The sequence below is a fragment of the Zalophus californianus genome, chromosome 5 (assembly GCF_009762305.2).
Source record: "Zalophus californianus isolate mZalCal1 chromosome 5, mZalCal1.pri.v2, whole genome shotgun sequence".
Lineage (NCBI taxonomy): Eukaryota > Metazoa > Chordata > Mammalia > Carnivora > Otariidae > Zalophus > Zalophus californianus.
The window spans coordinates 115172630-115198506 of NC_045599.1; the positions used below are offsets into that span (position 1 = coordinate 115172630).

General features: G+C 35.0%; 1 protein-coding gene and 1 pseudogene across 1 annotated transcript in view; both read right to left on the minus strand.

The window, feature by feature from the left end:
• The window catches only part of NDUFS4 (NADH:ubiquinone oxidoreductase subunit S4), a 111798-nt gene that overhangs the window by 37089 nt on the left and 48832 nt on the right, over window positions 1–25877 (minus strand). The window lies entirely within an intron of this gene.
• LOC113930114 lies at window positions 15539–15683 on the minus strand (annotated as a pseudogene).

Sequence of the window (25877 nt, forward strand, 5' to 3'; positions counted from 1 at the left end):
AGAAGCTCTAAAATTCCTAGTCCCTGTAGGCACACTCTTAGTCTAGACAAACTGATTTCTCACACTTTTAAAATGCATTACGACACTATTGTTATCATTTCATCCACACAGCTTCAGCTAGTGACAGAAGAACCTGTCCTTTAAGCGACATTTCAATGGGCTAAAAGCTCCCACTCCAAGATTCCATTAAAACAATGTAATACTTGAAAAAAAAATGTAATACTTAAAAAGAACTATGAGGCACTATGTTGAAATCCTTACTTGTGTTTTGAATTCTTTGCTCTCCCACAAAATAAATAAATAAAACATCAGCAAACTAAACTGTACTGAACCAAAGACATTATCTCTAGATTTCAACTTTGGTATTGCGATATGGATCACCTGTGGTTTTTTTTAAAAAACCCACTTATAAAAGATACAAATGCTTTGAAGATGTCAATATTGCCTTTTATAGATTTCTCATTTTATTGATAAAATATTTATAAGTAACAATTCATAATTTTCTATGACTACAAAAAAAGCTAAATCACATTGTATGAGTAAGAAGCCTTAAGTTTTTACCTAAAGAAACTTAAGACTCACTAGCTAATAATTACCTATGAATAATAATAAATCAAGTTACCCTTTGGATAATATACACTAATTTACTGAATTTTAAAACTTTTAATTTTTAAACAGATGAGTCAAGCATTAAACCTATATTCCAAATATTAAAGAATGTCACTATCTTAAAGTTTCACAAACACAATCTTAGGTACAATAATGCGTTTTTAAGAAACAATAACTAATGATTTGTAGACTGAAGGGCATTCAATTATTTGCTACTGAAAAGATGCATATCGTAATTCCAAAGTTCCATTCTTTCAGCACCATCTCTTCCACAATTTTAAATTCTGGAAGAGCTTACAGCTGACTTTCTCTTTCACAAGTCTAGTTAAATGGAAGAGGAATTTAAAAGATCATTAAGGGAGTATATGCCAGCACATGTAAATGAACTTTGTTCTTTCAAATACCAATTTCCATTATAAAATATTAGTTTTCCATATAAAAACTGTATGATTCGGTTATCAACTGTCCCCATTTATGTTGTGTGAATTCGACTTTTTTTTTTTTTTTTTTTTTTTTAAACAAAGGAAGCAGGGAACAAGCAATGGGAAGTTGGTGTCAAAATGCAGAAAAACCTCCCAGCAAGCTTCTTGCAACCACCCAGGATTTAGAGTCTTGCTGGTCGCTCTCTTTTCAATACCAGAATTTCACACATTTCAATGACTATTATGACTTCAAAGAATCAAATTTTCATCATTGTCCGTCATCTGCCGGTTGATTTGTATAAAGGAGTTCTTCTGCATGCACTCCAAACAAAAGCCTCCTTACTTTTGTGGCTATATATCAAGTTTAAAAGTTTTGTTTGTGACAGTTGTGTCTTTGGTAAATTAGGGTAACACTGAAGGAGTGCAGCTGCTCTGCAGGAACCTCCTTTTTGGCACCATTTCACTTAAATAAAAACTGAATAATTAGCTTCTGCCTTTATTAAACCACAAAAATGCCACTGGCCTTAGTAATTACTTCCAGTTGCCCCACCCACTTAACCTTAATAGTTTACACTTGTCATAAAGAGAAATAAATGAAAAAGGTTTTCACCACTTTGGGGAATTTTTGATAGATCTCCCAGTACATCCAGAAGAGCCAAAATTTTAACCAGGCTTTTTGGTAATAAATTCACTAAACTGCACGTATGGATCAATGTTGAAAAGTTTTAATAGAGCACATACTGGAACATTAAGTACAAATACTGTTACAGAAACTTGTTCTACTGCAAGCTTTTAGTTACCAATTATGTATTTAAAATTTAATCCAGGGCTAAAATTGATCTAAATTTGAAGATTGCGTTTATACTCTACTTCAACCATGAAAGATTTTAAAAAGAAAACAATTTTAGATCTGTAGTAAAAACTTCCTTTCAAGCACCCTACAGACACTTAGCACAAGAAACTCCTTAAATGGTCTCATAAATAATGAAGGACATTTTACAAAATAAATTTTACAGTTTGAAAATTTTAGAGTTGACAGCATAACCAAATGTATTTACTTATCACGGAAGAACTTTAAGCACTTCTAAAAAGTCAGTGGCCATAAAAATTCAGATACAAATAAAAATTGCAAAAATACACTGACGTGGGAATCCAACCAGGTGATGAAACAAGTGTTGGAACGTAACATTACATTTTTCATACTGGGCAAGGCTAGCATGAAACCAAAAGTAAAATGTTAAGATAGAAACAGTAACATGCAAATGACTGCAAATCATAAAACAAGTAAAAAACTAAGAATTAGAGACAGTTTCTCAATCTCAAACTATCTTCATTACTCCTAGATCCTTCTGAGCAGGAGCAATGGTTAAAAGCAAAGGGCTGAGTCAAACTGGGTTAGAAGAATCCCAACCCACAACTGTGGGCAAATTAATAAACTTTTCTTAATTCACCATCTATAAAATCAACTAAGCGAGGTAAAATGATGACTAATATATGTAGAGTGCTTATCTTAGACAATAAAAGAATGTATCCCATTTACTCAACATATTTTTCAGCATTAGGTACCGGACACAATGCTCAAAACAGTACAAATATCATCTCTATTTTCATGAAAATTAATACTGAACTTTTAAAAAGGACAGGGTGAATAAATAACAGGAAGCTGGTGTTAAGATGCAGAAAATCTATCTTCCCTGAAAACTGAGTTAGTAATCAAAATACAACAAAGGGTTTTGTAATTAGAGTCAGTAAGTTGCTTCAAGTCTGGAGAGAAAAACGTAGCTTTTTAAAAAGAGCTGAATGTCTCATTTGTTGTACACATCAAAAACACTGAGTAAAATATATCTTAAATTGGTTAAGTATTAAAACACACTGGTAAGCCTATGACATTCATGAAATTGAAAGAATAAGATATAATTTACCTTTATGTATTTCAACTCCAAATCAAAGATCCTACTGTGTCAAGTTAATTATGCCGGGGCTGCAGAGCATATAAAGACAAAACTTTATTCCTGAATAAGTAAGTTTACAATTTGTGCACCCATGGTGGAGGTGATGTGTGGGAGAAATAACTAAATAATCATACTGTGAAATACAATACTGATTAACAGCAAGGAAGTATAATTCAGATAAATCTGGAGGAACCCCAGCGACCATTTGCTACCTGTGCAGTACTGACAAACTGTTTAAACTCTCTGTATGTCAGTTTCCTAGTTGAAAAACTCTATCATAGAGCATGTGTTGTAGCACTGTTTGGAAGGATTAAATCAGGCTTTAAAGGTGAAAAATACCAGAAATACCTGACCAAAGAGAGACAGAGAAGATGATTCCTTCAGGATACTTACGATTTTAAAGATACTGGTACACTGTAACAATATTAAAGAGAAATTTATAAAAATATATCCGTATACTTAAAACCCTAGCAACTGTTTTCTTGTTTTACCTATCAATAATTATCTATATACATATCCATTTTACAGAGTTATAATACTTAGCACTGATTATTTTTAAGTATCACATCACTACCTTCTTAAACACGTAGTTACCCAGTGTTCATATCTGTTTTAATGGCCTCATTAAAAATCTGTTAAGTTGATATGTCACAATGTCTTAGCCAATTTTGTCAGTCAGCCCTCTTGCTAAATTATAGGCATCAATAGTTAACCAGAAAAAGACAAGACCACTTAACTCATTTTCTAACTAAAACCCACTGTGCTTATTTCTTATTGCACTTTTTTGAGGCATTGACAAAGACATTTTGTAATGACCGGTACATTCCAACCACCAGACCAGGAAAGCCCAGATAGCAAAAGGAATACCTAGAAGACCACACCCCACACATCCCCTCACAAGCCCATATAGGATCATGGGCTAAACACATACTGACTGCTACCCATGATCATACACTCTCTGCTTACTTTCTTGTAGGGAACCCCCACCCCCAAACTCTCCCTATAAAACTCTAGGTATCCATTTTGCCAGCAGAGAGGTAGGTGGTTAAGGCTTGGGCCTGACACTTCCAAAGGCTGCTGGCACCTGAATTAAATTTCTCCGTTTCTCTTTCCAAACCCTTGTCTCTTGAGTTATTGGCTTCTCTTGCAATGAGTTTGTTCAGTAATAGTGCTGGCAAACCCAGCCAGAAGCAATGCTTCTTCTGATTTGTCCAGCCCCCTCAGGAATCCCTGGGACAGAGCAGTTGGCTGAGGCAGTGCATCGGGACTCAACCATTTATTTCCTGAGTTAGTGGCTATGATAAATCGATCAGCAACAATTCCTCATTACTGAAAAATCAAACTGTTTCATTATTATTGCCTTTCAAGTATACTGCAATAAAATCCCAGTAAACTAATTTCTTTAATTGTCACTGAGGGTGGAATTGACAAAGTCGAAGGTTATATGAATTTTCATGGTCCCTGAAATGTTACCAAATTGCTTTCCAAACCTGTGGTCAAATTTTATATTGCCACCAACAAGGTAGGCCAACTTCCACTTATTCTCTCAAGCTACAGAAACACAGGTATATTTAATTGGCTTGAATTTATTTAGTGCGTGAAAACTATAAAGGAGAGGATGCGTTTGGTGTCTGACTCAGAAAAACATACCAAAAAAATTAGCAAAATTTCCTCAAAATTAACCCAAACGATGTTATGTTACCTTATAAGAGCAGCTACAAGAAACCAGAATGAGAAGGTAACACTCACCTAAAATCTAATTAACTGCCCCAAATATAACTCTGGAACATCATACAAATATACAATCTTTTTGTAATTGTAGTGACCAACGGCAGGCCCCCTCAAGATGGGCCAATTTGGCATAAACATTATTTTGAATTAAAAGCAATCAAAACTCAGCAGATTTAGGACAAGCTCTTTACCTCCCCCTTAACTGCCTGCCTGTACCAGAAAGAGAGCTATTAACAGATTCCTCTTTACCTAAGAAACTTATCTATATAATGAGGCAACTTTTGGGGGTTTTTTTAAACATCTCTTCTTACTTTCCCGCTAATAGTCTTTCTCCCCTTTGTATCCTCCGACTCCTACCCCTCTCCTTTGATCATATAAGCATCATATTGCTCAACTGTCTATGGAATTCCATGTCTATGTGAATTGCCATATACACCCTATTAAATTTGATTTTCTCCTGTTAATCTGTCTCATGTCAACTTGATTCTTAGTTCATCTAGAAGGACCTTGAAGGGCAGAATAAATTCTTCTTCCCCAACATAATAAGGATTTAGTAATCCTCTTTACCTAAGAAACTTATTTAGTGTAAGAATAAAAGTGAAAGTACCCAACAGAAGTCTCCTTTTTGACTTAGGAAATGACAGTCAACTGACAATATTAGTGACAATAGGGGACCCCTAAGTAAATACATACATGCACATGTACATGTGTGTGCCTTACATATACATTCACCCTTAAAGATTGTACTGCAACTCAAAAAGCATACATATACATTCTTTTAATAAACTGATAATAGGGCCAGTACTTTTGAGTATAGGTCCAGTGATTAAATTCCAAGTGTCATTTCTTCCACAAGCTACCAAGAAAATATGTCACCTACAATTTATAGTTCTGGTTTCTTAAATGTGAAGTTAGAATATAAAGACATTTGTGAAACACTCTGGGTCCAAAATCTGTTTAGAATTTTGTGATTTCCTTTTACATGACAATCATTTATAATTGTTTCACCTCCACCTAATTTGACAAATTGTTTATTAGAAATTCATCATTATTGTCTTTTCAAAGTATTCAACAGAACTTCTTTGTTCCCTATATAGCAATCAGATCATAATATTCAATTAAATTATGTAATTACAATTTCAAGTAAGACTGGCACAGAAACTTGTGGAAACAAACACAACTGAGTCTTGATAAGCATATGACTCAATTACTGAGAGCTGAAGTCTGGTAGTATATTAAAATGAAACCTAAATTAAGCCATGGTATGTAGTGTGTTGAGGTGTAAGTATGTTTTATACAAAGAATTGAGAGAATCAGTAACTGAACAAATTAAACGTAGGTTAAAAAAAAGGAAAAGACTCATTTACAAAGCCATTATTGTAAAAGAATTGTCACAAGGTAGTAAGTACATGGACTTTCACGCCATCCATGATGGAGTAATTGTTACCAGACTTGCTCTTGCCATATAAAACCGGGAAAGTTATTTTAAGCAACTATTTTCAGATATTGGACAACTGGATAGTAGGCAGAATCATACTGTAATCCCTGAAAGAAGAATTCATGATGTAATCCTTAACTGTCTCAGCGTTATGCCTGGAAGTGCACTGCAGACCACTGTGAAGCCCAAGCAGAACACAGTAGTCTCAAAGCAGAGAAGGTAATCAGAGTTCAGGGCTGGTGAGGTAACAAACATTTGTGAAGCAGAATTCTGAAGAGGAGCAATCGGGCAAGATAAAAGATATCCAAATTAGAAATGAAGTAAAATCATCTCTGTTCACAGATTTATAGGACTCCATAAACACCCACAAAATCTTTTAGTTCAGCAAAATGGCAGGATAAAAAAAAAAAATACACAAAACCTAGTTGTGTTTCTAAATGCTACCAATAAACAATATGAAAAGAAAATTAAAACGATTCCATTTACAATAGTATCAAAAAGAATAAAATACCTGGGAATAAACTTAACCAAGAAGGTGAAAGACATGTACACTGAAAAGTACAAAACACTGCTTAAAGAAATTAAAGAAGACAAAAATAAATGGAAAGACAAGCCATGTTCATGGATTAGAAGTCTTAATATTCAGATGATAGCATTACCCAAATCAGTCTACAGTTCAATGCAAATTCTATCAAAATCTCAGTGATGTTTTCTGCAGAAACAGAAAAATTCATCACAAAATTCATATGGAATTTCTGCTTCAAAACAATCTTGAAAAAAAAAGTTGGAGGATGAAAACGTTTTGTTTCAAAACATTACAAAGCTATAGTATTTGAAATAGTGTGGTACTAGTATAAGGACAGATACAGGCCAATGAAAGAGGATAGACAGCCCCCAAAATAAACTGTTGCATATATGGTCAACTGAGTTTCAACAAGAGTACCAAGATCAGTTTTACTTCAAGGTTTATTAATAGTGAAGAGAGAACATGAAAGCAGAAAGGGGACTTCGGGTACCTTCCAGAGTGTGAGACCCAGCGTCCCTCTCCTACTCCCTGCAGACTTTTCTCCCCTTTGACAAATACTGTATGCTTCTATTTGTAAGAGGAACCAATGATAGGCCAACTCATAGGGACAGATAGTATAATAAAGGTTACCAGAGACGTGGGGAAGTGGGTCACGGGGAGTTATTATTTAATGGGTCCAGAGTTTCTCTTCGGGATCATGAAAAGTTCTGGTAATAGATACTGGTGCCACTGAATTGTACACTTAAAAATGGCTAAAATGTTATGTATGTTTACCACAATTAAAAAAAAAAGGAAATGGAATGGCATCTTTAAAGTGTTAAAATAAAAACCTTCAACCTATATCCAATGAAAAGGTTGTTATGGACAGAATGTCCATAACATTCAGTGTCCCCTTGCCCCATAAATTCATGTATTAAAGGCTTAACCCCAAATATGATGGCATTTGGAGACATGATGGGCCTTTGGGAAGTAACTTGGGTTAGGTGAGTTATGATGTCGGGTCTTTATAATGAGATTAGTACCTATATAAGAAACCTGAGCACTTGTTTGCTCACGCCCACCCACATGCTCACATTCACTTGCATTCTCTCTCTTGTTCTCTCCCTGCCCCCGCCACGTGAGGACAAGGTGAGAAGGCAGCCATCTACAAGCTTTGGAAATTGTCCTAACCAGAAAGCAACCATGCTGGCATTTGGATGTTAGACTTCTAGCCTCCAGAACTATGAGAAAATAAATTTCTGTTATATATATACCACTCAGTCTACGCTATTTTGTTATGGCAGGCTGAGCAAGATTTTCCAAAAGCAGAGGCAAAATAAAGGCATTTCCAGATACACAGTGCTAAGAGATTTTGTCCCAACAGATCCGCACTACAAGAAGTGTTAAAATGAAGTTCTTCAGACTGAAAGAGATACCAGATGGAAATCTGTATCTATATGGAGTAATGAAGAACACCAAAATTAGTGGGTAAATATAAAAGATTTTTCTCCTTGGGGCACCCGGGTGGCTCAGTCTTTAAGCGTCTGCCTTTGGCTCAGGTCAGCCCCACATCGGGCTCCCTGCTCCATGGGAAGCCTGCTTCTCCCTCTCCCACTCCCCCTGCTTGTGTTCCCTCTCTCACTGTCTCTCTCTCTGTCAAATAAATAAATAAAATCTTCAAAAAAAAATTTTTTTTCTACTTGTTTCTTAGTTTCTTTTAAGATAACTGATTGTTGGGGCGCCTGGGTGGCTCAGCTGGTTAAGCAACTGCCTTCGGCTCCAGTCATGATCCTGGAGTCCCAGGATCAAGTCCCGCATCAGGCTCCCTGCTTAGCAGGGAGTCTGCTTCTCCCTCTGACCCTCACCCCTCTCATTCTCTCTCTCTCAGTCATTCTCTCTCTCTCAAAAATAAATAAATAAACTAAAAAAAAAGATAACTGATTGTTTAAAGCATATTAGTAATTTACTATGAATCCTGTAACATTATTTGGAAATAAGATGTATATCAACATTAACACAAAGGGCTAGTGTAACAGATGAAAGCAGTGTTTCAAGGTTATGTTACATGTACAGTGACATATTACTAGTTCATGCAGAATGTAAAAACTTAAGAATGCATACTGTGGGGCGCCTGGGTGGCTCAGATGGTTAAGTGACTGCTTTCAGCTCAGGTCATGATCCTGGAGTCCCGGGATCGAGTCCTACATCAGGCTCCCTGCTCAGCGGGGAGTCTGCTTCTCCCTCTGACCCTCTCCCAGCTCATGTTCTCCTTCACTCTCTCTCTAATAAATAAAATCTTAGAAAAAAAAAGAATGTCTACTGTAATTCCTAAAGGAACCACTAAAAAAAAAAGAGGTACAGATAAAACATTGATAGAGAAGATAAAATAGGTTTCTAAAAATGTATTCAATCTAAAATATAAAGGCAAAAGGGAAGAGGGGGAATCAGATGGGAATTAAAAGGCAGAGATTACACAGTGACAGAGATATACTACATTAACAAAATGAAGGATAAAAGTTATATGATCAACTCAATAGATGCAAAAAACAAAAAGCATTTAAAAACTCTCAACAAGTGAGTATTGAGAGAATGTATCTCAACATAATAAAAGCCATGTAACAAGCCCACAGCTAACATCATACTCAATGGTAGAAAGCTGAAAGCTTTTCCTTTAAGATCAGAAACAAGACAAGGATGCCCACTCTTGCCATTTCTGTTCAACATAGTATTGAAAGTCCTAGCCAGAGCAATTAGGCAAGAAAAAGATGTAAAAGGCATCCCAATAGGAAAGGAAGAAGTAAAATGGTCACTGGTGCTTGTCAGAGATGGGGACTGGAGAGAAAGAAATGGGTGAAGTTGCCCCCCTGCAAAAGAAAGAAAGAAAAGAGAAATCACATGAGAATTAAAAGGTAGAGATTATCAAGTTAGGTAAAATAAAAGCAAAGCCAAATATATACATATGCAAGTGACAAATTTTATCTGTATTTATTTTTAAAGATTTTATTTATTTATTTGAGAGAGAGAGAGCACAAGTGGTGGGGAGGAGCAGAGGGAGAAGCAGACTCCCCACTGAGCAGGGAACCCAACTCAGGGTTCAATCCAAGGACTCCAAGATCATGACTTGAGCCCAAGGCAGACGCTTAACCAACTGAGCCACCCTGGCATCCCTACATGTGCAAGACACAAACTTTAAGTATAAGCTCACAGGGGCACCTGGGTGGCTCAGTCATTAAGCGTCTGCCTTTGGCTCAAGTCATGATCCCAAGGTCCTGGGATTGAGCCCCGCATCGGGCTCCCTGCTCAGTGGGAAACCTGCTTCTCCCTCTCCCGCTCTGCTCTCCCTGCTTGTGTTCCCTCTCTCGTTGTGTCTGTCAAATAAATAAATAAAATCTTAAAAAAAAAATATAAGTTCACAAATAGGTTAAAAATAAAGGGGTAAAATATGATGCACCATGCAAAACTAAGAAAACAGGGGCAATTATATTAATATTATCAAAGCAGACTCCAGAATAAGGATTAGCACCAGAAAAAGAGGGACATTACATAAGGGATAAAAAACATCAATTCATCAAGCACACATGACACTCTTCAATGTTTATGCATCTAATAGTAGAGCTTCAAAATAAGTGAAGCAAAAAAATGACCAACATAAGAAACACAAATTATAGCCTGAAATGTTAACACTACTCTCAGTAACTGACAGAAGATAGAGACAAAATTATTAAGAAGGATGAAGAAAATCTGAACACTATTAGCCCAACTTAAAACTCAACTGAAATTTGAAATAGAATACCAAACCCCAAAACTAGAGAACATACATTCTTTCCAAGTACACATGGAACATTCATCAAAGTAAGCCACACTTTGAGCCATAAAAAAAAAAGTCTTGAGAAATTTCAAAACTGAATTCAGAGTGTGTTTTTGACTACAACAAAGTTAAATTAAATAAGAAATCAAATAATTTTTGTTATGTTTGAGCCATAAAAAAAAAAGTCTTGAGAAATTTCAAAACTGAATTCAGAGTGTGTTTTTGACTACAACAAAGTTAAATTAAATAAGAAATCAATAATAATGTAGTTCACCAAATAAATGACAAAAAGAAATACTATAGACATTTTTAAGGATGATTACCCTGCACTGTTCTGGAAAGGTGCTGGAACAAGAATGAGAAAGAATATAGACTGACATATAAGATACGGAGAATGCTTCATATATAACAACTCTGTTAAAATGTATTATAATAGTAATAGCAGTAGTACTAACTGCTATGCATTTTATATATATTTATGACAGAAATCTCATCAACCTGCATATCCAGAAACTGATAGTACAATGATAGCTAACTTCATAATGTTGATCCTCAGGATGTACTAAACTGAAGTATTTTCAATGCATTTAAATATTATGTGTTTTTATTGTTTTCTAATTCTTAGACATATTAGGTAGAATCTGTTATATCCATGTGCCAGAGTCTGAAAGGCACCCATAGAACTGGACCATGTATGCTAAGAAAACAGCACAGGCTATGAAGAGGTATAACCCTAAAATTATATAGAGTTAATTAATAAAAACCTCTAGAAGTATTCTGTATCAATTATCTTTAGGTATCAAAAAATATTTGAAATATTAATACTAACCCCTCTGATTTAGTAATCCCACTCAAAGAATCAATCCTAAAATAAAGATGTTATAAAAGATTAGACTTAGGTATGAAGTTGTTCATTCTAGCATTGTGTATAATTGTGAAAAATTTTAAATAATGGGAAGTATAACAATAGATGTAATTATGGTATAGCCATACAATGGGAGACTATATATCCATTTACAATTATGCCTTTGAATAATTTTAAAGATAGTCACAATATAATGTAAATAAAATGAAAAAACAGGATATCAAACTATAAAGCATGATTTGTGTTACATATAAATACACTGGATGTTGGTGTGTTTAAATATTCATATAAAAATGAAGTAATATCACCAAGACTGAAATTAAAGATGATTTTCATTTTCTTTGTACCTTTACATTTCCAGGTTAATATTTCTACAATGTGTATATTTTACTATTAAAATCAGTAAAGTTTTTAAACTACATACAGTTTAATGACTGAATATAATGTATAATAAAATGAATAAGACCTTCAGAAACTTCTTTGGAGTAATACAGTTTATTTTTTTTTAAAGATTTTATTTATTTGAGAGAGAGAGAGAATGAGAGATAGAGAGCATGAGAGGGAAGAGGGTCACAGGGAGAAGCAGACTCCCCACTGAGCAGGGAGACCGATGCAGGACTCGATCCCGGGACTCCAGGGTCATGACCTGAGCCGAAGGCAGTCGCTCAACCAACTGAGCCACCCAGGCGCCCTGGAGTAATACAGTTTAAAATTCCCATTAAAAATGGGTTATAAATGACTAAAGAAATTTCTCATTGAAACGATAATTATATATCAATACATCTACCCAACTGATTGTCAGAAACTATGTAATGAGACAGTAATATCAAAGATGATTTAGTAAAATGCCATAGGCTGTTAGAAAAAGGCAAGTTACATAACAAAAATTATTAAATACACACACACATACATAGACAAATGAACACAATTGATATATTAACCTAAGACCACTGTAACTGAGGTCAATATTTTGCTCCAAGATCCCCTAGCACTCAGTGTCTGACTTCAGATTCAGTTACGGAAAACAATCATAATTCGTTTGTTTCTCTCTTCACACAAATGACTCCACATAGGAGGGAAAAAAGGGAGGGAAAAGAGCTTTTATTGATTGATGAAATAAATAAGATATTGTATCTCCTCTTGTTTAATGTAGATATTCTCAATTAACTTCCAAAACAAATCTGAAAACGTGTTTTAATTTTGTAAGATGAGGACAAGGAAGTTAAATAACTTGCTCAAGTCTTACAGCTAAAAGAATGGATTTAAAGATCTAATGTTATATCTATAAATCAGTCCACAGTCTTTCCAGTGTCCCAAAGTCTCTCACTAGGGTGAAAATTTCAAATAATATAATAATATACACATCATGGTGTTTCTTTTTCCAGTTCATAAATGCCTTCAAAAGTCCATACATTCCCAAAGGGGGAATTAAGGCAATGAGAGAAGAAAAGCTATTTAGAGGGTAGGGCCATCTCTGTCTTTCCTCTCTAGGTCTGATTTAGCTCTCCAAGGATTTTAGAGGGAAAGAAGAAAGAAGAAGAAAAAGGACAAAAGTAACAGAAATGTGGAATAAAGGAGAGAAAGGGAGGAACAAGAAGAGTAGAAGAGACATAAAGGAGTGGAAAAAAGAAAAGAATGATAATGTCCAAAGCCATATTTCTTTATAGTCAGTTGGTGAAATGGGAAAATGACAGGGGTGAAGGGGAAACACAGTCAGAGAGATGACTGCCAGCTTCAGAGTCAGAAAAATGAACAGAGTCACAAAGACAGAGGGAAATCGCTATACAAACACTGGAGAGAGAGACAAATCTCAAAAAGCAGAGAGAAAGATGGAGAAAGGAATGGAAGAAAGAGACAGAAGTAGAGTCAAAGTTAAGATGAAGACAGACAACCATCACCACTGGCCCACACCACCAGCTGAAGCAAGCAAGGTACAGAAGCTTAAATGTATGTGGGGCTTTGTCAGCACCTACTTGGTGGACAGCAGCTCAGTTAATTTATCTTCCTTCACAGTGATGACAGATCTCTACTTTTTTCCCCCTTTTTCGGGGGGTTGGGGAAAGAGAGAGTGTGGGTGGGCCAGAGAGAGTGGAGAATTACAGGAAGGAGATAAATTTATTATTTCAGGTCCCAGTATGCTCTTTAACAAAAAACATTTTAAATTCAGAAGATTCTTTAATAGGAAGAATCACTGAATTGTTATACCGTATGTAAAAAAATCTAAAATGCAAAGACAAAAACCAGGATCTTTTAAAATGGCTGTTAAAAATTCAACCACTTGTAGAAAACTTCATGTAGGAAACTTTATGAAAACTCTAAAAATTATTTCATGAATGTAAAAAAAAAAGGCATAGGAGTAAATAAAAATGGCGATAAACGAACCACTTCCTTTGAGCTTCTTTGAAGTGATCTTTCTTTAACCATTAACAGCTAAGTAATTCTCATGCTTTTTTGATCAGTAAATCAGATCAAATCACTTTCCTACTTAGAACCCTAAAATGGCTTCCCATTATAATTAAGATAAAAATCAAACTTCTTACCACCAACCTAAAAATTGTACTGATCCAATCCCTGCCTACCTCTTTGACCTCGTTTTGTTTAATCTTCCCCTTTTCATTATGTCACAGCTTTCTCTCTTGACTACTACCAGCTGGTTTACACTTTGGAGCATGAGCTTCTTCCTCTGCCTGGTATGTTCTTCTTGGACTCTCACATAGCTAACTCCTTCTCATCATTCAGATCTTAGTTCAAATACCATACCTTCTCAAAGTGGCTTGCTTTGATTGCCCTATAAATAACCCCTATTCAACCCAAACCTCCCCAGTTACTCTCTATCCCATCACCTTGCTTTTTTTCTATAACATTCACTAATCTATGGAAGTATCTTAATTATTTAGAAAGTTGGCATATGCTTACACGTGAGAATATAAGCCTTAAGGGCAACAATGTTGTTCCATATTTATAGCTATATGCTCAAATAATATATATGGGTGCTCAATAATGGTACCATATACATACACACACACACACACACACACACGTTCAAAAAATGGAATAAACAAATGAAAAAGTATAGTTAAGATTTTATGCTAAAAATAAGAGACAAAAAAAAAATCCCTTGCAGGATCATCACAAACAACTATAGATTGTCATAGTTGAAAATTCCTGAAAAAAAAAAAGAAAAGAAAATTCCTAGCCCTAGGGGTGCCTGTATGGCTCAGTTGGTTAAGCGCCCAACTCTTGATTTCGGCTCAAGTCATGATCTCAGGGTTGTGAGATCAAGCCCCGCATGTGGCTCTGTGCTGGAGGTGTGGCCTACTTAAGATTCTCTCTCTCCCTCTCCCTGTGACCCTCCCCGTGCCTCCCTCTCAATCAATCAATCAATCAATAAAAACTCCTAGCCCTAGAATAGCTTTACTCTCTAAACACTCTAGGCACAGGCCACATCAGCCATTTAATACATTATGATGCTTACTAAATTAGGAACCTTATTTTAATATCTTGGATGTCAAATCTCAAACTGTTCAATTAAGTCTAAAAATCTTTTTAATTGACAGATTTTAATTATAACAATATATGCTTAGTAATCACTGCAATACATGCAAATCTGTACACTAATCAGATCCTCAGTTCTTGAAATTACATTAACGTTCTCAGCCCAACATATGTCCTATGTGTTGCCAAGATCATTTTTTATACCTATTTTAGTGGAAGCATTAAAATTTAAAAAACCTACTCAATAACTAATATGCAATATACTCAAAGCTGAAAGAAGTATTAAACATGAAACAGGAATGGAACAAAAAGCCTATTCATACACTTTTGAAAAGTATGCTTTATGAAGAAGCAGAGTTTTGTGAGGACAGTACACTGCATACAGTAAGGGTTCCATATCACCACCCTTTTTTAAACTTCCTCATCTTGTAAAACATGAATATTTGCAAGCTTGCAAGTGGTATTTTAAAGAGTTAGAATCAGCACAGACTAAGTCATATAAAATTAAAAAGCCTGAACACAGAAACAGAATAGTTTGCTAGTCTCAAATTCTGAGGTCTGCATTCTCCTTTGCTCTAATTCTATCCCCTGAGACACATGCGATAAAGAGAAAAAAGTAACTGCCACCAAAAGATGTTACTCCCATTTTCTTCACTTCCTCTCACCTCTGCATTCTTTAAGAACTTACTGTAGTATGATGAACATCAGGCTTTAAGAAGTTTGAAGCAGATATTTGGATGAATTCTTGAATTCTGAAATTATCCAAGTAAGCTGGACAATTAAAAAAGCAGTAACTCTAAAAACAAAATACTCTTTCTACTACCACACTTGATCTTAGCCAAAAGGCCGAGAAGCGATTCTTTCTACTACCAAATAAGCTAACAATCAAAAAAGCCACCTATATTCAAACACAGTATAAATCATGTATCTACATATTCTGATATAAACACTGATGATTCTTCCCAATTATATTCAGTTAAATGAATAAAACTAGACAAGCAATTTCCAAGGAGATAACATACAGCTTATGTACCTTGAATTCATTAAAGAAAAACAGATAATGTATTTTCATATATAAACTGTATAATCTCTAAAATATGACCAAAAAATCTTAATCAAAATCCAAACAAGTAAAATATTATCAATTCTACTTTATTGAGAGCCAAAGCGCCTACATAATAACATGCAAGAATTTTAAATTCGTGAAAGCAAGTGTCAAGTACTACACACAATTTCCATACACAGCAGGTAGTAAAGCAAGAAAAGAACTGACACAGTTACTCTCCTTAAAAGAGACATACAATGGAGAACTGTTACACAGCCCTAGCATACTACAGATCTATGCATTAAAGATGTTGTGGCTATTAACAGTTTAAACCTTTACTGTATTTTGCTAATTGGTACATAGAACTTTAAAGCTTTTGAAAGATAAAACAGTCCAGTCAGTTCAATTCTCCAGCATTGTTAAGTATTCCAAGTAGGAACAAAGAGGAAAATAAATCTGCTTTAATTGCTGAAGAATCACAGATAATAGAGATGGCTGAATAATGTAGAGGAAAGATCTTTTGTTCCTTAAACAATTTTAATATAGAAAGATCATTCTCTATTTTAAATTAAATGGTTCCTGTCCACATATAAAAACTACTATTAACGTCTATTTCCTCTGTAAGTACTTAATAAGTACAAGTTTTATATAATTTGATAATAACGTGAAAGTAACTTATTTTAATTGGGAGTGTGTTTCAGACAACAAAGTTATATACTTAATATAATTTTATTTAAAATAACTAAAAAATAAATGATCTGACTTGTTTTAATCAATAATAAATGTAAGAGTTAACTGAAGTTGTTTTAAAATCCATATGTTAATATGTTAATGAGTAGAAATATTTCTATTTTAAATGGTCAATTTACTCTATTTAGATAAATTTTCAGTAATTTAAGAGCATGTTTCATCTGTAAACATAAAAATAAGCTATTTTAATATTAGTCTATATGCTTAGGTATATATGTCATGCGATATGAATATTAAATGCAATTTAATAACCTTCTAAACATATAAGCAATCATTTATGTGATTAATATTATTGGTACAAAATACATTTACTGATTAACCTATCCCAAATGTGCAGGAAGAACATTTCTTCTAAGCCATACTGAATCTTTACATTTTTCATTACTTCACAGTTTTTTATATTTTCCAAAATCAGTATTTCTTCCCCTTCCCTCTTCTCTCTCTCCAACTCTCCCCCCCCCCAACACACACACACAAAACAGTGCCTGAAAAAAGGCCAATTAAATAATGGCCATTTCGTTATAAAATTTACACTTCCAAAATCATTAGTCATTACTTCTTTAGAATTTTAAGCAATAGTATCGCTACAATTTTAAAGGTTATTCAACAATTTTTTTCAGTACCTAAAGGGTAGTGTAAAACCAGAGAGAAGTACATTGTAAAAAAAAAAAAAAAACTATAGTTGTTTTTAAAACATAAAACTATATTGCAAACTAACATTTATAGTCAATGCTTTTTCTCTTTTTATTTTAATAGTCTTATCTAAATACAAGAATATAAGTAAGCATCTGTAGACTGAAAAACACGAAGAAACATTATTCCATATTTAGTGAAAGTCTTAAAGAAAAAAAATCCCAAATGCTAAACTGCCACCATGGAAGGTTCTCAAAGACTGCTATTCTTTGATGTAAAATGAAATACTACTTAGTGAATAAAACATAAAAAACTCCTGTCTACCCTTCAAAGAGACATATCCTTTGACCCAGTGCTCCAGACTAAAGCCTTGAAATTTTTGCACAAGAATGCTGCGTGAGGAAAGTCCAGACAAAACAGACACTTGAGATGCTAGAAGGCTGTATAACCCCAATTGCAGACACTAGTCCTTCCAATAATCTAGCAGAGATAGCGCTGCCATGCACCAAAAGTAATCTCACCAAAAGAAAACTGACCCCCCACCCCCACCAAAAAGCAAGCAGTCAAAGCAAATCTAAGCCTTTAACTTAGGTTTATCTTTTCCTGCTGGCCACCTCTTAATGACTGATTTTTACTTCAAGTTTGCAGACTTATAAAAGCTTTCAGCTATAAACTTTTAATAAGTTAGGAAGCAAAAACAAATAAAACAAATACTTGTGTAGCAAACAACTTTCGCTTCTGAAGGCTTGAAAACATCATTGATTTTCACAAATTTCTTAGAGCAAGTTCAAGCAATGAAAAATTTTAAACCTATTAAAGTGACAAAAAACATTCTATTAAATAACTTGTTGCTGCTGACATTCAAAAACAGCAATATCATCATCCAGTTGACTGACTGTGCTACTAATACCATGTACTTAATCAAACAGCAATTATATACAGCAAATCATCAGCAAGTAACAAAGCTTTAACTGTTGTGTTACTGTTCTTTGGAGGAAACACTCAAGTAGTAAAATAACAAACTGGTAACATTCAAAACACTGATTCTATTTTACATGCACACCTTATTTTTAAAGATATAAATACAGACTACATAAAATGTCCAAAATATATATTAGGATCTTATTACATTAATAGTGTATATTGCAATTTCTCAAGAAAAAGCTTAGAAACAATACTCATCCCTCCCCCTCAACCAACTTGAGTTGTATTACAGACTGCTAAATAAAGTTTCCTTTTTCACATGCATTTGTGCTGAGGATGCATGGATAACCATAATACTTTGGTAAGATTTAAAATAGGTGGTACTTAATAGGTTTTAAACAAAATAATAAGCACCTAAAAGGAAACAAGCCATTCAAATTTACATATATGCCTAGCACGCACAAGTGCCCAATATTTATTAAATAAATAAATGAAAAATGAAGAAAATATGGCAGCCAACATAATTTTACAGAATATACAAATGTACAAGCTATTAAAGCTCATTTCACATTTTTTATTAATTGAAAATTCTCATATATTATGAGGTTATTTTTCTACTTTTATATATAGTTAATAAAAGTAACTGTGACAAACAGGTATTTAAAAGAGGTAATAAAAATGATTAAAACAAACAAAAAAATCAAAAATATACCTATGGAGGTTTAATGTATGTTTTGGTTGTTTCGTGGGGGAGCACCTACACAAAATCTTTAAAGAGTACTGAAAATTTAACTTCTTTTTGTAGTCCAAGTGAATACAGAAAGATAACATGTTCATGGGACTTGGGTTTTCATCAAATGTACTGGAAGGAAATAAAGCTAAGGTGGCATAAAAGAAAAAAAGTTACTCTTTTGCACAAATGCAGACATTCTTCACCCAACCTCCATGACACAGCAACTCCAACAAAAACTAAGGGCCAAAAAAACATTTCTAAGCTTTACTTATTATTTTTAGGAAGTATCTCATATTTGGAAATAATACTGGTACAACCCACAAAAAGCTTTTTTCTTTTTAACACTGTGCTTCTACATAAATGGACAAGATTATTTTTAAAATACTGTCATCTACTCTTTTGATATTTAAAATTTTACTAGTTCATTTATTAGTAAATGAAAAAGACAGTTTATGCACAAGAGAAGACATTCTTAAGACTGACCGATTAGAAATCTACCATGTTCTCTGACAAAAAAATTATTATTAATGGTAATCCAGGGAATACCATTTTATTCTCTGAAGATTTGTTCTCTAGTATGTCAACACTGTATATAGTTCTAAAATTAGGGAACAGATTCTTTACATTAGAAAATGCCCGGCAGATTTACCACCTCTACATTCTATGTCTTTAAAAAAAACCAGAAAACATGTTGTCAATATACAACTGATGCCCAAAATAAAACATTTTATTAAATTTGGCCTGTCAGATGTGATAAAGCTTCATTTGATGAACATGCTGTTTGAGCTAATCTAAGAATAAGTTAAAAAATAAAAAGAGCACATATTTAAGATGAAAGAAATGAAACATGACTTGATAACAGTACAAATAAAAAAGGATCTGAGGTTTTAGCTCTCCATGAAATCCACACTAAGGAAGAAGTATGAGAACCTAAATTTTACGTTGCTTTACTAGAACTGCTGAGATTAAAAGGAATAGAGGTAATAATCTCTGCTATAACCTGCACCATACCTCTGGAGTATCATAAGAAATCCTGGCAACAACATTTAAAAGGGATTCGGTCAAATTGGAAGGTAATCAAGATGATGAATTAACTGGAACTCATGTGAAATGAGTCAAAGCCCTGGGGATGTTTAACCCAGAAAAGAGAAGACTTAGGATAATGATTATCAAACATTTTGGCCTCAGGACTCCTTTATATGCTTATAAATTATTGATACCCCAATGAGGTTTTATTTATATGAGATATATCTATAGATATTTACCATATAAGAAATTAAAATGGAGAAAAATGTAAATTATACTTAATTTAAAATAAACCGATTATGTATCTACATAAATAACAATGAAAAATAACTTTTCAAAAACTAAGAGTGGCAATGATTTGCATTTTTGAAAATCTCTAATATCTAGCTTAATAAAAGCTGAATTCTAACATCTGTTCCTGAATTCAAACTGTTGTGCTAAGTTGTCTTGGTTTCAATAAATGAAGAAAATCCATCCTCAGATATGTAATTAGAAAAGGGAGCAATATTTTAATAGCCTTAATATTTTCATACCCAGTTACATTAAATTCATTGTTCTTTCTTGCACTTTAAATGAAACTTTTACCCATGCATGATTTTATAATATCATACACTGGTCGTATGGAAAATACTATTTCAGAAACGTATGCACATCTTCCAATTGTTAGCATATTTCATAACACAATATTTTAAAAATCACATTCATTAATACCCCCACCAATCCTATTAGAACAGTCTTTAAGTATGGGAAAGATGCCAAGCTCAATCAGATTAGGTGATAGAATCAAGTTTTACAAAAACTCTAATTTTCACTTGAAATCTTCCAGTTTATCATTAGCAACACTTCCTTGAACTTAGTTTTTGAGAAAATGTCTGCCATGTACTGAAAACTGAATAACCATCATTTGTCTGTCATCTGTTACTGTTTTTTCACTTAAAAGATACTCCATGAAAAATGTGGCTAAATTTGGTTTGCAACAGCAACTCAACCATACAGGTGCTCTGCTTGAGACAACTGCGGTACTTCAGTATGCAGCAAAAGTGTTTTATGCATATAATTTCTGTTTTGTCACATGGAACATAAAAAGATGTTTATGCAGCACTGAAATTTTTTAAATTAATAATTTTTGCTGATTCATCAAGGACATTAAGTGAAACTGTATTTTTTTTAATCACGAATGCAAGAAGGTGAAGAATAAAATGACTAGTAGCACAGATGTACCAGAATTGCTTTTGGGGGCGCCTGGGTGGCTCAGTTGGTTAAGCGACTGCCTTCGGCTCAGGTCATGATCCCAGGGTCCTGGGATCGAGCCCCACATCAGGCTCCCTGCTCGGTGGGAAGCCTGCTTCTCCCTCTCCCACTCCCCCTACTTGTGTTCCCCCTCACGCTGTGTCTGTCAATTAAATAAAATCTTTTTTTTAAAAAAAACTGCTTTTGTAACTTAAATGTCAATGGCAACACATCTTTGTATAATTTTCTAAAATAGTTTGATTTATGGACTTTTACGAGGGTCTTGGGCCACCCTCCACCTCCACCCTGCCCAGACCACTCTTTGAGAACCACTGAGTTAGGATGACCAAAGAGCTGTTTTCAAATACACAGAAGGCTGTCATGTAGAAAATGTCATGTCCTCTATAACAGGGCAGACCTTGAACCAATGGATATTACTTATAAAGAAGATCAGCGGGGCACCTGGGTGGCTCAGTTGGTTAAGAGTTCGCCTTTGGCTCAGGTCATGATCCCAGGGTCCTGGGACCAAGCCCCATATCGGGCTCCTTGCTCAGCTAGGAGCCTGCTTCTCCGTCTCCCTCTACTACTCCCCTCCTGCTCACATGCGCACGCATTCTCTAGCTCTCTCTCTCGAAAGGAAAGAAAGAAAGAAAGAAAGAGAGAGAGAGAGAGAGAGAGAGAGAGAGAGAGAAAGAAAGAAAGAAAGAGAAAGAAAGAAAGAAAGAAAGAAAGAAAGAAAGAAAGAAAGAAAGAAAGAAAGAAAGAAAGAAAGAAAGAAAAAGAAAGAAAAGAAAAGAAAAGGAAAGAAAAGAAAGGGAAAGGGAAAGGGAAAGGAAAGAAAGAAGGAAGGAAGGAAAGAAAGAGAAAGAAAGAAAGAAAAGCAGATTCGGGGTGCCTGGGTGCCTCAGTCGGTTAAGCATCTGCCTTCAGCTCAGGTCAAGATCCCAGGGTCCTGGGATCCAGCCCTGCATCGGGATCCCTGCCTCTCTCTCTCCTCCCTGCTCGAGCTCTCTCTCCTCCCTGCTCGAGCTCTCTCTCTCCTCCCTGCTCAAGCTCTCTCTCACTCTCTCTCTCCCCCAAATAAATAAAATCTTAAAAAAAAAAAGGAAGCAGATTAACACCAAATTAAGGAACAATCTTTCCCCCTTTTAAAAAACTGAGATGTAATTCATAAAAAAAAAATTATCCTTTAAAGCTTACAGTTCTATGTTTTTTTTAAACAAATGAATACAAATAAGGGTTTTGTGGGGCACCTGGGTGGCTCAGTCAATAAAGCGTCTGCCTTCAGCTCAGGTCATGATCCCAGGGTCCTGGGATCAAGCCCCGTATCGGGCTCCCTGCTCAGCAGGAGGCTGCTTCTCCTTCTCCCTCTGTGTTTGCTCTCTCTCCCCCAAGTAAATAAAATCTCTAAAAAACAAAAATAAGGGTTTTGAAAAAAGAATCACACCATAATCAAGATACAGAACAGTACCCTCCCAAATTTCCTAATGCACTTTTTAGTATATTCTGCTTCCTACATCCAACCTTGACAGTGATCAATGCTCTGTCCCTAGAGTTTTGCCTATTCTAGAATGTCAAATAAATGGAATCACACAGTAGGTAGCCTGTGAGTCTGGTTTCTTTTACTTAATATATGCACTGGAGATTCATCCAGATTTGTTATTAACTGGTGAGTAAAAGTTTACTATATAGAGGTACTGAAGTATAGTTGGGGTGTTTTCAGTTATTGGAATTATGAATAAAGCTATTAAAAACACTTGCATGCAGGATTCAGTGTGAACATAAGACTTCATTTCACTTGAGTAAATATTGAGAAGTGAGACTGCTAGATTATATGGTAAGTGTATATTTAACTCTGTAATATACTACCACACTATATTCCAAAATGTCATTTTGCATTCCCACCAGCACTCTATGACAGTTCCAGTATATCTGCATCCTTGCTAGCACTTGGTATGGTCAATTTTTTTCAAGCCATTCAGATAAACGTGCAGTGGTATCTCAGTGTAGTTTTAATATTCATTTCCATAATCACTAATGATGTTGAGTATCTTTTCATATGCTCATTTGCCATATGAGTATTTTCTGGGTAAAGTGCTCATTTTTATATGAGTTAATATCTTATTATTTAGTTGTAAGTGTTGATTTTCTGGATACAACTCCTTTATCAGATAAGAGTTTTGCAAATATTTTCTCCTTATCTGTGCCGTCTTTTCATTCTCTTAACAATCTTTCAAAGAGCAGAAACTCTTGACTATAAGGAAACCCAACTTTATAATTTTTTTTTAAAGTAGGTTCCACACCCAGTGTGGAGCCCAATGTGGGGTTCGAACGCATGACCCTAACATCAAGACCTAAACGGAGATCGAGTCAGACACTTAACCAACTGAGACACCCAAGCACCCCCCAACTTTATAGTTTTTAAAAAAATGGATAACACTTTGGTTTGTATCTATAAAATATGTCTAAGGGGTGGCTTAGTCGGTTAAGTGTCTGCCTTTGACTCGGGTCATGATCCAGGGTTCCGGGATCAAGCCACATGCTGGGCTCCCTGCTCAGCGGGGTTTTGTGGGGCGCCTGGGTGGCGTCTGCTTCTCCCTCTCCCTCTGCCCCTCCCCCAGCTTGTGCTCTCTCTCACTCGCTCACTCTCAAATAAATAAAATCTTTAAAAAATAATAAAATAAAACACATGTCTAACCCAAAATTACAAAGTTTGTCCTACATTCTCTTCTAGAAGTTTTATAGTTTTTAGTTTTACATTTAGAACTATGAGTTTACATTTAGAACTTTCAGTTAATTTTTGCATATGGTACAAAGTATGGATGAAGGTTTTTGTTTTGTTTTACATTTGGAAATACAATTGTTCCATCTTCATTTGTTGAAAAGACTATTTTTTTCTCAGTAAGAAATAGCTTTCTAATAATTAGAGCTGATTAGTAATATATTTTTTTAAATATTTTTTGACTGTCATTTGACTTTTTTTTTTTTTTAAAGATTTTATTTATTTTTTTTGACAGAGAGAGAGGGAACACAAGCAAGGGGAGTGGGAGAAGGAGAAGCAGGCCTCCCACAGAGCAGGGAGCCCGATGCAGGGCTCGATCCCAGGACTCCAGGATCATGACCTGAGCCGAAGGCAGACACTCAACGACTGAGCCACCCAGGCACCCCCTGATTAGTAATATAAAAAGTAGCCTCAAAAGAAATGAGAACCAGTTAACTGGAAATATTTTAAACATAAGTTTGAGAACAAGTTGTTCAGTCTAATAAAAAGGACAGAAGATTAAATTATCTTTCTAACTCTTACTCTATAAAGTCCCCCAAGAAAACTGTCTTGGAGAAGGCTTACAAGTCTTCCTTCATGTTCCTAACCCTCACCCTCCAGCAGTTCATCTTTTATCTAGTTAATCACTTACTGGATTTCCCCATAAAATTTCTCTTGAATAAAAAGTTGAACAATCTTTTAAATGAAAAATAATTGGATTCAGTAAATATAACTATGAAACATCTAAAGTTATCCTCTGGTTTTACATTCCTAGGACCCATTTTCCAATAATAACAAAACTTTATCCCCAACTAAGTTTAGTCCACGTGCTTAAGCCCTGGGCTGTAAGAGGCATCACCTATATTAATTTTAATGCATTATGTAAGAATATCCAATACAAATTATGATAATGGCCAAATCCCTTACCTTACAATTAAGATACTAGCTTTTATCCAATTTCAGGTACAAATATAATAGTAATCTAGTCTTGAGTAGTTAATTAAAATGGTATTCTTAGCTAATAAGTTGGTTTACATTACATAATAATGATGTTAAAATGCTGCTTCCACATCTTCTACAATACTTATATTTACTTCACATTTTGAAATATTTTTATCATTAATGTTGATATATAGTAGATCCCCCACTCCTGCACCACCCCATCCACGGTTTCACTGTCTGCAGTTTCAGTTACCCATAGTCAACCACAGTCTGGAAGCTAATGATTCTCCTTCTAACATATCTATCTGATAATATATCTAACGCTACGTCCCAGTGCCTACGTAATTCCCCTGACTTCATCCCATCACGCAGGCATTTTCTCACCTCACAGCATCACAAGAAGGGTGGGTACAGGCCAATAAGATATTTTATTTATTTTTTTTAAGATTTATTGATTTATTTTGAGAGACTGAGAATGAGAGAGAGAGAGAGAGAGAGAGCACATGAGAGGGGGGAGGGTCAGAGGGCGAAGCAGACTCCCCGCCGAGCAGGGAGCCCGATGCGGGACCCAATCCCGGGACTCCAGGATCATGACCCGAGCCGAAGGCAGTCGCTTAACTGACTGAGCCACCCAGGCGCCCCAATAAGATATTTTAAAAGAGACCACATTCACATAACTTTTATTAGAGTATATTGTTATAATTATTCTTTTTTTTTTAAGATTTATTTATTTATTTGAGAGAGCAAGAATGAGAGAGAGAGAGCACATGAGAGGGGGGAGGGTCAGAGGGAGAAGCAGGCTCCTTGCTGAGCAGGGAGCCTGATATGGGACTCGATCCCGGGACTCCGGGATCATGACCTGAGCCAAAGGCAGTCGCTTAACCAACTGAGCCACCCAGGCGCCCTATAATTATTCTATCTTACTATTGTTGTTAATCTCTTACTGTGCTTAATTTGTAAATTAAAATTTATCATAAGTATGTATGTAGAGATGAAACATAGCATATA